Source organism: Myxocyprinus asiaticus, chromosome 35 (assembly GCF_019703515.2).
Source record: "Myxocyprinus asiaticus isolate MX2 ecotype Aquarium Trade chromosome 35, UBuf_Myxa_2, whole genome shotgun sequence".
NCBI lineage: Eukaryota > Metazoa > Chordata > Actinopteri > Cypriniformes > Catostomidae > Myxocyprinus > Myxocyprinus asiaticus.
The window spans coordinates 8559277-8574191 of NC_059378.1; the positions used below are offsets into that span (position 1 = coordinate 8559277).

At 35.8% G+C, this 14915-nt stretch overlaps 1 protein-coding gene across 1 annotated transcript in view; it reads right to left on the reverse strand.

Annotated features, from left to right (window-relative positions):
* Window positions 1-14915, reverse strand: part of LOC127426363 (rho GTPase-activating protein 39-like) — a 50138-nt gene that overhangs the window by 18827 nt on the left and 16396 nt on the right. The window lies entirely within an intron of this gene.

A 14915-nucleotide genomic window follows, 5' to 3' on the forward strand; every position in this document is an offset into this window, starting at 1 on the left:
TCACTACACAACCATGAGGACTTAAAAGTGCACTGGGAACTGGGCATTCCAAACTAGAACTTCTCTGATAAAAAGGAAAGTAAGCTGGGAAGCTCAGATGACCTCCTGCAGGGGATTTCTAATGATTCACTTCTCAAATTAATCTTTCACCTGGTCACACTTCCTCTTACACCTCATCCATTTTATAAACAAAACAAAGATCCACCAAATAAAAAGTCATAAAAAAAGCAATCGGGGGGGGGTGTTAATCTTATTCAATTAATTCAACCATTAGAGTGCCCATGATAATCCTCCGTTCCACTCTGAAACAATACAAGAACAACGGGAAAATTTGGACTGCATGGACAGCACTTCCTCTTCCATTCATTGAGGTATTTTGTTCCATTAGACTTCTTCTCTTTTCTTTTCAAGCCATAATTTCTCACATATTTGAACATAAACAACCTTTTAAAATGCTAGACAGATATAGCATCTCGGAAGACTGGAAGACAGCCATCCGGCAGATCCCCAAGGCCACTGTAAAGAATGTCAGATGTGACAACACAACAGTCAACAATATTTGATGTCTGTCACCCTGATAGAGAGACTTGACTCTTGAATCACCGTGTGTTGAGTGTTTAAATTGTGTTGGTTTTCTCAGGGTGGTGACAGAGAGACACTACTCTATGAGTGTTACCCACAAATAACAGACTGTAAACAACTGCTGCTCTTTTCCTTTGAAATTTAGCAGTCGTCTGGGTCTGGCATGATTAACTACAAATTCCTTCCTATACATATACTCACTCTAAAAACAAAGAGAAGTGATCAGTATGACTCAAAATTGAAAAAATCAGAAACACTCCGCAATGTAGATAATGGTTTAAAACTCTACACTGAACATTTAGGAGAAATGTTTATGTAAGGACTACAGATGCAACATGTTGAGAGTTCTGGCCATGTGAGCAAGCAAGGAGCTCAATTTCCTGTTATGAGGAATAATCATTAAATAGTTCAAAGGGCAGTTTAAAGTACTAATACTAGATAATTATAAGGAAATTAGTTAGAAATAACTTGTGAAACATTCATTTAATGTATATTTAAAACGATACATATTTTTATTTTGTGTTCTAATCTTTAAAAGACTGCTTGAAGTCAGTATTCAGTAACTTTGTAAGGAGTCTGTTAATGGCAGTGACCATTCCTCAAAAAAGTCAGAAAGTACTGATTAAACAAGTACAACATTTAATTTGCATTTTCACCTTTAACCCTTAAATGCTTGGGAATTCCACCAAACACTCTTACATATTTGGGTCTTAAATGTATCAGAATTGGTTCTACAAAATGCCCAGATAGTGTACAATTTTCAAAATATTTTCAAGATAATTAGAAAATAATAGAATAAAATATATTTTGATGTTTTATTTTTCATAAATAAAAGAGATAATGCAACAGATCAGGATAAATCTAATGCAGGATTCATTACTTTCACACGGAAATTTCATGAGACGCAACTGGCTGTCAAACACATGTTGAGCTACAGATGAGATACACATAAGCTACACATAAGTATTTTCTCAGGCACTTATTGAGTCTAAATAGATGCAAAGCTTACATAATTTCAGTAGTACAACAAAATGACAATAGTCATATCATACTGTTTATGTGTTACACTTCCTATAGTTTACTTCAATGTTGTTTCTTCATCAAATAGCAATGTCAAATTTAAATCAAGTCAATCAATGAAACAACAGCGCCACCTCGAATAACAAAGAGCACGTATAATATATGTATGTGTGCACAAAATCAGTTGGCTCACTCAGGACCGTGAAGGCTGGGGAAGATTCGTTGGCGCCTTATGCTCCAAATGGAGCGAAGAGGTTTAAGTAAATAAGTACAAGCACACAGGATACTCATAATACACCATTGTTGCACAGAAAATCAATGTGATATACATGGTATTTATTTGTATGAATGTAGTACAAATTTATCTTGTAATAAACCAAAAAATATATCCTGTGATAATAAATGCATACAGATATGAAATAATCATAAAAATATAATTTAGGGAAGTGAAAAAATATATATATATATATATATATTTATTTATTTGCAAATTTGGCTTCTTTTTCTTTTCTTTTTTGGTGTTACACTATTTATAAGAGAGAGAATGAGAAATACTAAAGAGGTGTGGCACAGGGGGTGGAATGAGGTCCAGGGTCACTAAAGACCCGAGGTATTGCTTTTAAGGGTTAAACAAGACTTGACAAACAAAAATACTGCCCCTAACTGTTAGTATTTAGCTTAAACAGACATGGACAAAGACGTTCAGAAAAAATAGAATAAGGAAACTGCAAAATAAGCAGCGCAGAAATATGAAATAAGCATTACAACTCAACTCACAAATGACAAAGTCTGTCAAAATGATCGCTTGCCAAATTGGCTATAGATGCAGTACACTTGAAACATGTCACAGAACAAAGCAATAATTAGCGATCTATCTGAATCATCATGGCAAAAGGAGCAGCAGATTTTTGATTCTCCCATATATAGCCTCTCCGTGATTTGAAATGAAGCGCCCATACCTGTCACGTAACCAACGTTTTTTTTTATGGGTAAAAAGAAAAGAAAGGAGACCGTTCATCAACATGCACACACCGAGACCAGTTATGGTCTTAAGCCGGTGTATACCTGCATGATGGACAAAGCTGAGCTACAAACACACTGTGTACAATCGTACTGGGAATATTACCGCTGTCTTTAATATCAGTCTCCGTGTTGTTAACCTGTCACGTTCATTTAGAGCGCGCCACACACGTGCAGCTGATCAGATCGGGAGCAGCATTAAGACAAGCGCTATGAATTCTTTTTCTCTTCCTTATTCAGCCTTTGGTGGATTTACAACATATCTAACTATAGCATTTGCAATATTTTTGTGCAAAATCTCGATTTCATTAAAAAAAAATTTTTTATCTGTGTCAAAACGCAAATTCAAATGAAGCGCAAAAATCTGGAAAAATGCCCAGCCCTAGTCAAAACACATATATGTACACCCCTATGAAAGACAGCAAATATACGAGTGTGAAAAAGCTGGACAGAAAAAAAGTATTAAAATGAGAGTGAGAGAGAGAAACTGAGAAAGAGTGAGATTAGTCATGGGAGGCCGCTTTGGTTGGCATTAGAAACAACTTTGGCATTCCTTCCACTGATCACTCAAAGGCAACGAGATTGTTTAAATAGGGGGACAATGCATGGTTGTGCAACCGTCATGACGATGGTGTTCTTACCATAATGTTCCATAATAAGATCCTTGGGGAGGGGGAGTCTGGTTGCTACCAACTAGACCATTAAACATAAAGGCAATGTAATATAAATGTATCAAACAATAAAAGACTAGCCCACTGAACATGCTGTCTTAACAAATGTTCTGGGATCATTTTGCATCTTTTTTTGCCTTTATTAGGCACATTCAAGTTAAAATCTTTTGGAGCCTCTCTGGATAATTTAATTGGGCAGTGAAGAAAATAAGGTTAACTTGTCTGGGATGTTCAATTTGTCTGGTGGCTAATAGTCCAAGCAGAGTGAGACATTAGGAGTTTTTGGGGGGAACATGCCTAAATTTATTGCCCTTTCCATGAATATTAGAAAACATATCTGGACAATGCGTCTAAAACTCTTCCCCAAGTAAAGTGGAAAACTGAGATAATAGGCTATTTTCATCTTTGGGACAGGAAGAGGAAATGTGATCTATAGCAAATCCTAAACGTACTGTAGCTCAGAGTTGACAATACTCTTCTAAACAGATGTGAAGAACCTAGTGACATTAACATACATTTATATACATGTTTTACAAATAAAAAAAATACTCACTCCAAACCACAAGTAATCATTCTTCAACATCAGGTCAGTGAGTGTGTTTATATGCACACCAATACACCGATAACTACCAAATATCAGCTAACTGAAATAACCCGAATAATGGTTTCATCAGGTTATTCTCTGCTTTTGACGTTAAACCGTGAAGAAGCATGTGCAGTTTAGCACAACACTTGTGCACATTGGATAAGCCGGTAAGAACGTTGGTAAAGGTGTTTACATGCAACGCAATATCGGTGTAATGGGCAAAAATCTACCTCTGTCCATTGGCTTTTTCTTAAGCCATTTATGACCTTCCTCTGATTAAGAAAAGCTGTTTAAGGCATTTACATGACCACAAATATTGTTGGCTTATTAAGCATAATCAGTAGGGCTCCAACTTCCAATTATTTTTATCTAACATTTATTAGATTGATTATTTGACCATTCGGACGATTATTGCAACAGTTAATCATTAGCACTTAACTGACAATTCAATTAAGAGGTTGTATTAAACATGCTTACTAAAAATAAAGAGTATGAAAGCGTCTTTTCAAAATACCATTAAATAACTAAATTACAGAAACAAAATGCAAGATACCTTCTATTAAAATATTTTTTAAGTTTAATTCAGTAAAAAAAAAAAAAAAGTCACTTCAAAAAAGTGTTTTTGTCTTGTTTTCCATGTAAAAATATCTAAAAATCCTTAAAACAAGACACATTTACATTAGAAGCAACATACAGCCAAAGATATTAAGACTAACTTTCAGAGAATATATCTTAAATATGTGTATTTTGTATATAAGTGTATTTTTTCACTTGTTCATATTTCTGCCAGTGCAGTTAAGACAAAATAGACTTATATTTAATATTATATTTAACTTTGAAAACGAATTGTAATATCTTCTGCAGTATAGCTCTTCAAATAAATGTACATTGTTTTAAGTTTTAGATATTTATTTTGGAAAACAAGCTAAAAAAGACTAATTAAAAACGTATTTTGTTGCATTGTATAATGGGCTAAATTACCCTCTTTTTAAAATTTTTGCTTACTTGATTTTGATCCATCTTTAACTCACAAAAAACAAACTCTCTCTTCTTAATAGAGCTGCGTCTCGCCGATTTTTTCATGCTAACATACACACCGCGATACATATATTATTATTCAATAAGTCTTGAGCCGTCACATTATATAGCTGCAGCAAATGCGTGCAAGGGATGCATCTTCGCGCACGAGAGTCCATCACCCGGGATCAGTTTCAAACTATTTTTTTTACACGACTCACAGAAGCGGTGCTGACCACACAGAGAAATCCCAGTTTCAGAGTTTGTGCTTATTTGCATGACCCGCTTCCTTAGTATTTGAACTTTAATAAAGGACGTGTTAAAGATATAGTGCCGGGTTGTTTCCTTTTTAAATGCTCTTACAGCAAATTTTGCTCCAGCAGCTCGCCAGCTCTGCTTGATTTCCCAATGACACTGCTTCTGTATTTACTTTTGTATTTTTGTATAATTCCCTCATACTTTGCAGTCTACATCACCTTAAGATGTTTGAAAAGTTTGGAGTGCATCTGGACTGTGAGCTCGAGCTGAACGACTTATCGGCAACAGATTTTTACATTTTTTTTTTTAACATTTTTTTATTGTCGATGTTGTCGATAGCGTCAACTAATCGTTTCAGCCCTAATAATCAGTTTAAGAATGTGCATGTGAACACGCTCAATGATAACTTGTTGCTTGTAAAAGCTTTCAAACTTTGCTCAGTGATGCAAACCTGAGGTATTCAAAAGTCATGAGGACTCAGCTGTTTGCAAACAGTTGAGCACCTCTCATCACTGAGCCATTAAGTCTGGGTTCTTAACATACCTCACACGTGACCAGCCCATCCTTGCCCTCCACACCCTGTTACAGATCTAACCATCGGCACCATTCGCTTATAAGAAACACCAGAGCAACTTATTGACCCGACAGACCTCTTTCTAATTATTAAAGGGTTAGTTTACCCAAAAATCTTTTTTTTCTCATCATTTACTCAACCACATGTCATTCCAGATGTGTATGATTTTTTTTCTTCAGCAGAACACAAACAAAGATTTTTAGAAGAATATTTCAGCTCTGTAGGTCCAAAAAATTCAAGTGGATGGTGGCCAGAAATTTAAAGCTCTAAAAAGCACAGACAATCGTAGTAAAAGTTATCCATACGACTCCAATGTTTAAATGAATGTCTCCTAAAGCGAAACGATCGCTTTGTGTGAGAAACAGATTCATATTTAAGTCCTTTTCACTATAACTGTTTACTTTCGGTCACTCTCCGATGCGCATCCGCGAGGGGACTCGGTTGACGCTGTCTTCACTTTAGAAGTAATTTAACCACTGGAGTCATATGGATTACTTTTATTAAGATGGTCTGTACTTTTTTAAGCTTTAAAATGCTGATCACCATCCACTTGCATTGTACAGAGCTGAGATATTCTTCTAAAAATCTTTTTTTTTCTTTGTTCTACTGAAGAAAGTCATACACATCTGTGAAGGCATGAGGGTTAGTAAATTCTGAAAGAATTTTTATTTTTGGGTGAACTATCCCTTTAAGTGCAATAAAACATGACAACAAAAGGGGTGGGTATCACGAAGGGTCTTATGGTCTACATGTAAAGTCTGCTCTCTATGGCCCCGATAAAGGCAGTCAGCTGGCGCCATCTTGGCATATGGACAATGAGATGCCTCTGGAATCTCAGCACTAATCTACATCTGTTGATATGAAATCAAATAGCATGAGAATGTATGGATCTGGTTACAGCTGTGAAAACCACCACTTCTCTCACGAACAGTACACACACTGTACAGAGGACACATGCACAATGTACAGAGCAATAGGCTCACAAAAGCATGACCAAAAGATGTGGAAATTCATTTCACAATCTTTTTTTCATGAGAGATGATCGTGGTTGTGGATGAAAAGTGAGGTTACAACAATTACAGTATTGGTATTAACCCTTGTGCGTCAATAAAAAAAAAGTTACTAAAAGGTCCTTCGAGGACAAAAATGTCCAAGTCAAAAAACTTCCATAAAAATATTATATATTATTTTACACTTTCACTGACTTCACCATCATCAGTCCTGTTCATAACTATCAAATATTCATTCATTTTCAGGATTTTAACCCTTTCAATGCCAGTTTGTTTACATAATGCCACTGTTGTTTTTTTACACATACACGTACACACATTTCTCAATACACACATACAAAACACACACAGTTTTAATGGGTTTCAATGGGGACATTGTTGTCCTGAAGGTCCTGAGTGTAACTATTTTGTGTACACAGTGTATTATAGATTTATTCAACTGAGGTTGACATATCAAAATTCCCCCAAAAATACACACCTTTGGCAAAATTTATGCCGTTTGCATTAACACAGCCAAAATGATCGAAAAAATGAAAAAGACAAAAATGTCCCAAAGGTCGCACAAGGGTTAAGTATTGATCAACTAGACAAATAGATAGAGCTGTTGGAAAAAATCTTTCAGTGATGCATCGTGATTCATTCTCAAAAGAATCTGAATCGATTCTGAGTTCAGTTTAAATTACGGTAGAACAGTGGCACGTGCCAAAGACAGATGTAGAAACAAGACACGAGTCAAGTGCATACACTAAAGTCAAGTGTACAAACACGACTATTTGCAGACCAGCTGTATCAAACACATGACAGTTAGTGCCCGATCCCGAAATTCTTTGACAAACCCACGCACATAGCAACGGGAGAGTTTATTTGTGATAAGAAGCCAACAAACAACATGAAAGGACCCGCACCAGCCAACTTCATGACAGCTTCTTCCTCCAAGCAATTAGACTTTTGAACTCTTGATCTCTCACGATCAATATACATCAGCACTGCACTTTATTAATCTTATTATCTCACACCAGGCTGTCATAAATGATATTCTCTCTAAACAACACACTGGCAACTGACTATCAACCGACAGCCTGAATGTCAATACAACCACTATACAACATACTGTATATTTTATATAAACTATATATACTATTTTTATTGTATGTGTATTCTATTATATGTGTATTGTACACTGTACATTGTATATTATTATTTGTATATTGTGTTGTGTAATTATGTATATATTAGATATGTAAATTGTGTTTATTGTAAATTTGTATATGTCTCATCACTGTCATGACTGCTATGTTGCTCAGAACTGCACCCAAGACTTTCACCCACTGTTGCACTTGTGTATATGGTTGTGTGACAATAAAGTGATTTGACTGATTTGAAAGACGAGCTTGCAATCATTATTGCACTGATTTGCACACAACGGGGGAAAACACAGAGGAAAATAATGACGAGGCAGCGGTTAGGGAGATGTTGGTGATGTTTTCATTGAAAAAAAATTTATTTCTTTTTTCGATGCCTCTCTCTACTCTTGCACGCTCTCCATTTCATTGGCTTTTGTCATTGCCGGTCACTCGCTTGTCAGGACAGTGCGCATACCTGATGATAAAGGTTTGAAATGCATCGTAGCTTTTGCGACAGGGTCGTGCAATCTTCTACTCGCAGAGCAAACAGATGGAGCAGTGCATACGAGATGCTTGATACATTTCTGAAGCAACAACTGTGTTATTTAAACCGCTTTACTATCACCTGTGCAGGTGAGGAGAGGACAAGCAGATATCTCTCTCATCCTGGACCAGCAACTTCCAGTTGTGGTTAAAAATTAAAATGAATAGCATGGCATAGATTAATTTTAAATAATAATTAAATACTATTAAATGATTTACAATGCTTAAACACACACACAATAATAATAATATTATAATCAGTTGAAGTAATAGTATTCAGTATGTTTTGATGGAGAACCAATAATTTTTTTGTGCTTTTAAGAGATTTTTTATAAGGTTCTAAAGAAAGAAACTGAAAAACTGAGATACTCTTTTAAACTATAGAACCATTTATTTAATCTTGCGGATGTTCCATGTTTTGTTCACAGCTCATACTGAATTTAAAAGGTGTGTAATGTGACTCATTCTGATTTAACAGCTGTTAAATAAAAAGCTGAAAGGGAAAAAATTAATTTTGAAGAAACTGAAAAAAGAAATAAATTGAAGGACAAGATGCATCGTGATGCATCGAGAATCGTTTTATAATCGAATCGTTACCCTTTGAATCGTAATCGAATCAAATCGTGTGTGAAGATTCGCCAGTGAAGATTCACACCTCTACAAATAGATGTCCATTAATAGTCAGCATGCACTTGTAAGTTCAGCCAACATTAATATATCTAAATATATTTTTTATTTAAATAAACACTATCCCTAACCAGACAGAGAGGGTTTCACAGCTCTCTGTATTGACAGGGGAGTTTGTAGATACAGGCAGCAGTCTGTTCTCAGTGTATTTTAAGCGACACCAAAGGCATGACTAAAATGAAACAAAAGACAGTAGAAAATTGCTCTACTTTCATAGACGATCTGTGTTAGGGCACTAATCTAGTTTTCTGAGTAATGCATTGAGGTAACTCATAAAATAAAAAGACTGAGTAGCTTCAATGTATTAGAGTACAGAATCTTTAAGGAATCTCTTTACAGGTTAATGTTTATGACCATTTAAATATTTAAATCATGAAAAGCCAGATGATTTCTGAAATATACCCCTTTAAAGAGATATTTTGGGTTCAATTCAAGTTAAGCTCAATCAACAACATTTGTGGCATAATGTTGGTTACCACAAAATGAATTTTGACCTGCTCATCTTTTTCTTAAAAAAAAGGGGGGTGGACGATATGACCAAAATCTTATATTACGATACGAGTAAATTTATATCATGATAAAGATATATATCGCTGTGGCATGGGGGGGCGTGGTCATGTGTCTGCCTTACCGCTCTCCCTTTCCCGCAGACAGACACAAGACCACGTAAGTGTATAAATATAAACACTTCTTGCAAAAAATATTTCACTGAATTAATGTGGAGCACATTTTTTAAGGTAATAAAATATAGTTTGCCATTAAAACAATGTTTTAAACAACTTCACAGCTCAAATAATACACAAGTTTTAACAGAAGTTATTTTATCAAAATCTTTTATAAAATCAAGCTTCACATTTCTGCCTTTAAACCCTCCAAAAATTGGCCCCATTCACTTCCATTGCAGTGTCTCACTGTAACCTCGATTTTTGCTTCTTTTTTTTTTTTAAGAAGGGGCCAGTTATTTTTTGTGGTAATTAACTTTATGCCACAAATTATGTTGACTGAGATAAAAATTTACTGAACCTGGAATATTCCTTTAATGATACTCCCTAAGATAGCTAAAATATATTAAAGGTGGCCTATTTAATGCTACCCACTCTAAACATGTACAAATGAAAAATTAACCTATGTTTGCACTCTCAGCTATTTATGTTTCAAACATTCTCCCAGACAGACATTTCCTAATTTAACATTCTAAACATGACCAGAGTGAAAGTGAGAGCACAAGGTTGGCATATAAAAGTGTTGTCTCTCTTTTATAGCTTTCACTTTTGTTATGTAAGCCATTACACAGTGGGTTTCAATGCCTTCTGAGAAATCCCCAAAAATACTACTGTTATCTATGCGATGACATGCAAAATAGCTGTAGCTATTATTCATTCAATCATCAATTTATTTTACACAGATAAAATACAATAAAGAGATCTGTCTTTCACTTATACCCTAACTCTCAATTTGCACTATTCAGATTTTGACTTTGAAATCATTTGTCCACAAAGAGAAGGTTGTATTAGGCTGGTTGTTAATGTCTTGTCTTTGATCCAGCACCTATTCATACTATGGGAAACCCTAACAGTTGGTCCTCAGGGATTTGCGTGCTGAACGAAACTCTTGTCATCCTATAGCAGCCACTCAGCCTGGGGTCTCTCTGCATGACAAAAGAATTTAGTGACCCCTTCACAACTTCCCCAGGTCATTCCTGGGTTACATTACACCACTGTGTCACATGGCAAGGAAGTACGGAGGACACCCTCTAATCTCCTATCTTCTCACCATGGTTACTTTACTAAACGCTTGAATGCTAGATAACACACAGACACTGCTGAATAATCCCTTGTGATCTTCAGTGCAGATGTTCCAGGGTAGTGGAAAAAGTAAGCTCCCTTTTTCTCAACAGTTAATAACTTGGCTAAAACACCCCCACCCTGCCACCCATTTATCATTCAAACAGGATCTGATTCTGTATGTGTGTGTGCCTGTGTTCGTGTTTGTTTATGAGGATTGGTTTGCAGTTTAAGGTATTTTTTCTGACTAGGGTCAAGCCCCACTACCCTGTTCCAGAGCTGTTTGCTGGAGGAGTGAGTGTGATAAATACCAGATTTAGCACTTTGTTCATCAATCAGAGGATGTGCTTGTACCAAACACACCATATGATAACACAGATGGTGCTGTTTGGATCACTGTCAGGCTGATTTTTATGACCACTCCCTAACTTTTATTTTTATATGGACAAACAAAGGAAAGAGTATTTGGAGACTCCTTCCCCTTGAGGTATGAAACAAAAACAATTAGGTTTCTGTTTTGCAATATATCAATAATAATTATACAATAATTGTGCACAATTACTTCTCTTTATTTTGGTGTATACAAACCTGGCACCGCAGGAGCCAAAAAAGCTTCTTTCAATGTGTGGAATAGCTGAATAAACTGACAGATGGTATTTCACGGAGAATATCTCAGTGAGAGTTTATAATCCGTACTAGGCAAAATTACACGCTTATTAGACTGGGTAAAAATATAAATTTTCCAATGCATCACAAACTTCATTTGAACAATCTAGATTTCAATTTTTTAAACCCCAAGATCGATCTTTCACTCTATCTGGCAACTTTCAAAATCTGTGATTCTGCGAGTAAATCACTTGCATATGCGAAGTTTTTGCGATATGAAACTAAAAACACTGGCTGGTAAACCTACCGGTGATTGAGTATATTGCTGAAAAACTTAAGCATTTTAGAGTTTGAGGACATATGCTCTGAAATGCTAAAATGTCTTTTATTAATTATTTATTTATTTGTGTCCTAATATTGTGAAGCACTTTGTTCAACTATGTTGTTTTAAAGGTGCTATATAAATAAAGTTGAGTTGAGCAATGAGATCCTTTTACTGCGTGTTGAGAAAGTTTGGTTTGACCTGTTCTGTGTAATGTTTGTCCAAAAATGAGATCAAAAACAACAAAAAATAAACATATAATTTTCATCACAGCACGGATGCCATTGGACTACACTCTCGTTAATGGGCTTTTTGAGGTGCTTGCTGAACTGTTGCTTTTCTTAAAGAAGAAAAGAAACAGAAAATGAACGCGTTAACACACGTGATTAATTTGAAAAGTTAATTTTTCTAAATCGTGATTAACGCATTTAACGTTAATAAAGCATTAACCAGCAAAAACACAAGTAGGACTAGGGCAGAACCTTTGCGATGTGTCCGCCCAGAGTCATTACACTGACAGACACCACAACAGTGATGTGAAAGGACCTCTTAACGTTATTTGTATGTTCAAAACAAGCCCAGATGGGACTTGTGACAGAAAGCAAGTACTTTGCAGCCTCTTTAAGGCACAGTTTAATTATCACAGAAGCAGGTCAAGTCTAAACTATTATGAAGATGCAGAATGAGACGTTTTTGTCTGCAAGTGCTTTTCATGTGGAGATCAAAGCGGTGCTTGACATTGGTATTGACGCGCTCATGTGAATCATGAATGGGGCTTCACGACTGCTGTAGCAAAGCGGATAGCCACAGTCTCCCGGGTGATTAATATTGTGGAGGATGAGAGTTGAAGAGATTTAATGCCCATTGCTATTAATATGCAACCAATGTGGGGACTAGTTATTTCAATTAGTCAACCTCCCACTTAGACTTTGGGAAATGTTTAATGTTATTTGAATTGGTGCTATTTTAGTGCATTTCTATCTTTATACTATGGAAGGCTTTGTTTGAAAAATGTCAATTAAGCATTACCGTATTTTCCGTAAATAAAGTCGCACCTGACTATAAGTCACACCGGCTCAAAACTGCATTGTTGAGAGAAAAAAAAAACATAAGTTGCATCTCTGTATAAGTCGCACTGACAGAGGTTGCATTCGGCAGGCACTAGGACCCGGCAGCAGCCGCCCGACTTCCCTTCAGCCGCTCAACATGTCAAACGTGCTCAGGATCACAGCTGGAGAATTTCAGAAATCAGAATGTCTCCAAAACTGCAATCAGACGTCACCTACATCACAACAAGTTGTTTGGGAGAGTTTCAAGAAAACAACCTCTGCTCTCATCCAACAACAAACTCAAGCATCTTCAGTTTGCCAGACACTACTGGAACTTCAATTAGGAATAGGTTCTATGGTCCGTTAAAAAAAAAATAGATATATTAGATATTGTGGAGCGCAGACCTCAAAACTGATGTGACCAATTTCAATTCAAATCAAAATCAAATCAAATCACTTTTATTGTCACACAACCATATTCACAAGTGCAATAGTGTGTGAAATTCTTGGGTGCAGTTCTGAGCAACATAGCAGTCATGACAGTGATGAGACATATACCAGTTTACAATAAACATCAGATTTACAACACAATTTAAAATCTAATATACACACAATTCTAGTGAGACTTTTCTAGTTTAAAGCATTATGGAGGAAGTCAAGTCCAACCTCTCAAACAGTAGGCAGCCCTGACATGCCAAACAGCACTGAGGAGGAAAAGAGCAACACTGTGCTATGCGCCAATTTAAAAAATAAATACATTTCATTATACATCATCACCTTTACAAAATTGTTTCACGATTTTACATGAGTAAAAGTAACTGTTACCAGAAACACTGGTATCGTTACATCTTTTTTATTTTAGTATCGACTTGGTACCGAAGTGCCGATACTTTTGACAACACTAATTGCGCCACACATATATTTGACAAAAATATTCGTTTTTTGATAAAAACTTGTGTTGTGTTTACAATTTTGATATCTAATAGAGGGTAGATTTTTGTGAATCTTTTGAATGAAAGATCAAAAGGATAAACAATAAAGACATGTTTTTCAAAGCCGTCTTTGCTTATATTTACCAAAGGTGCCAATATTTTTGGCCACAACTGTATATATAGTCAAATTTCAGCACTTTCAAAATTTGCGATTAATCGCTATTAACTATGAAAAATTATGCGATTAATCGCAATTAAAAATGTTAATTGACTAACAGCACTAAATATATGACATTTTATGACATTTATTGATGGAATACATGGATTTGTACATTTTTAAAAAGCTAAAATGTACCATAATGATGAAAAATTTATAATAAAATATATATAGTTGGAAATGTATGTTTTCGTAACTTAGTAAGAAGGCTTCCTGTATAATTCACAGCATTAGCCGAGAGAGAATTTTTTTCATATGTAAGCAATATGGACATTATTACTGAAATATACTCGTATCAATTGGAAACAAATCGAATCAGATCAAAATTGGAATCGAATCGAAACCTTGTGAATCGGAATTAAATCGGGAAATCTGTATCAATACCCAGCCCTAACGCTTATGTCCTCTTCTTTGTTATTTTCGATGGTTTTGCAACTTGCAGCCCTCAAAAGTGGTTTGAAATCAATGAAAATGTTAGCATCCTACTGAATTAGGCACAATGCACTCATGGAGCTGTAGTTACGGGCTTTGATTGTCACACACACAGCTGTCCATTGTTTTGGGTAGATTACATGACCTTTGAAAAATGTGAGTCATCCGTAAGGAGGCATATACGTGTGGGGTTCCCAAGAGAGCCATACTGTTGCTCGTGAGGTTTTGAAACACCCATCAATCTGCATTGGAAGCCAGGCAGTGGGAGGAGATGAGTGGTTTGTTGCTCTTCTAGTTTTACTGAAGGACAAAAATATGTTGCCCTTCACGTTTTACATAAAGGTCAAAATGTTGAAAGCAGTCGTGTGTCTGAACCAAAGACAGAGGAAAGTTAATGACACTACTATGCGCCACAAGTAGCCACAATATTTCAAAATCCTCCCTAACTGTTATGATATTGGACTCCATTAACTCTTTTTCC